We start from the raw sequence: 1,618 nt of genomic DNA on the forward strand, positions 1-1,618 counted from the left end.
CAATTTTCTTTATTTGTTGGTGTGGTTAACCTAAAAAGTGAATGTAGCCTACATTAGACATGTTTCCATTGACACAGGTTTAATCGACAAACGCAAAGTCGCCCAAAAATTATTACGACGTCTAATTGAAGCGGCAGATATAGGAGAAACCTTCTAAAGATCGGAAACCTTTTTATTCGTTCCACAGGGTGAATATTTGTTTTGTAGAACTTTCTTTATTGCGACAAATGATGGTGGAAACGGTGTTTTTCGAATAAATGGTCATTGCCGAATCATTTTGAAGGTAGCTACGTTGGGCATGTTATGTCACCGTGTAACTGTAACGTTCCACTTCACATTTAATTTTAAACGCCTACTGCTTGCAAAATAAACATTCAACTATACAAATAATGTTTATTTGCAGGACAAGGATTGTCCTAACTTTCAATAATGCCTGAATTGCTTCGCCTTACATTTGTGGTTGGCTGGCAAGTTTAACCATCCAATTGTTTCTGATCTACAGGAGTGCACGTTTCACCATGGCACGGACCGTGGCGATACGTTGGCATATTATAATTATTAGAATATGGCAAACATTACTAAATTCTTGCATTATATCCGTCAGGGCTTTTACGGGCTACCGGAGACATGAAACTGCGCAATTGGCCTAAATGGGTAATGGAAACACTTCAATCACCTCATTATTATTCGACGCTATAGTTTTTTGCTAATATAAGGGCTCAAAGTGTTACAATTGTAATCAATCAAGAGCGTTGAAATCCTACCTTGAAAGAACTGTCTCGCCTGTAATGATATCAGAGCTGTACAGAGCACATCAGTCAACACAAGATGGTTAAACGGAAATGTACCATAGCTGGCTGGCAATTGTCGAATTTATTTTATATATGCTGCTTTTCTAAATGTCGTCAAAACAAATCACTGGACAAGTTCATGGAAACTTAGCAAATGACTTTCCTTTTTCATTATTATTATTATTTACTTCAGTAGGCCTATATGGATTATCAATCATAGTTGTTCAGCCCATATACAAAAGAGCATAAGAGCCTACAGTGACAGTTTTGAAGTTATTTCGTACACTTTGTATTTTGGTCATCAATAAGGAGAAACACCACTCTTGGATTGAAAACATATTTTAATAAGAACAAACTCCCAGATAGCACTAAACACCTTTTGATTATTTGCTGACTATTTATGATGCTCTAGTTTGATTTAAGGACAGCTTTTGACTGTCAGAAGTAGGAAGCATTGGCTCTAACAAATGTCAAAGCGTCATGTGCTATTCATGCTGTTGGTAAAGCCCCATAGTTGGTGCAAGATTGCAGTCTTCAGAGGGACCTACTACTGTATTTTACAGGAAAGTTTAATTATGTTTAGATATAATCCATATAGCCTGTTTTCAAGCAAATCCAGCATAAAGTGTTTGAACATCATCTGTCATTATGACATGGTGGTTGCCTACTAGAAAGCAAGTTTGAACAACTCTTTTTGAAGTGCAAATGCATTACAGCAATGCTGGAGTGGCAAGGACATATCCCAACATGCACCAGCTGCAGCACAGCCTGCCCAATAGGCTACATTTACAGAGACCTCATTCCTTGCTTCAGGTAGAGGTGACTGA

Source organism: Salvelinus namaycush, chromosome 5, assembly GCF_016432855.1.
Source record: "Salvelinus namaycush isolate Seneca chromosome 5, SaNama_1.0, whole genome shotgun sequence".
In the NCBI taxonomy this organism is placed as follows: Eukaryota; Metazoa; Chordata; class Actinopteri; order Salmoniformes; family Salmonidae; genus Salvelinus; species Salvelinus namaycush.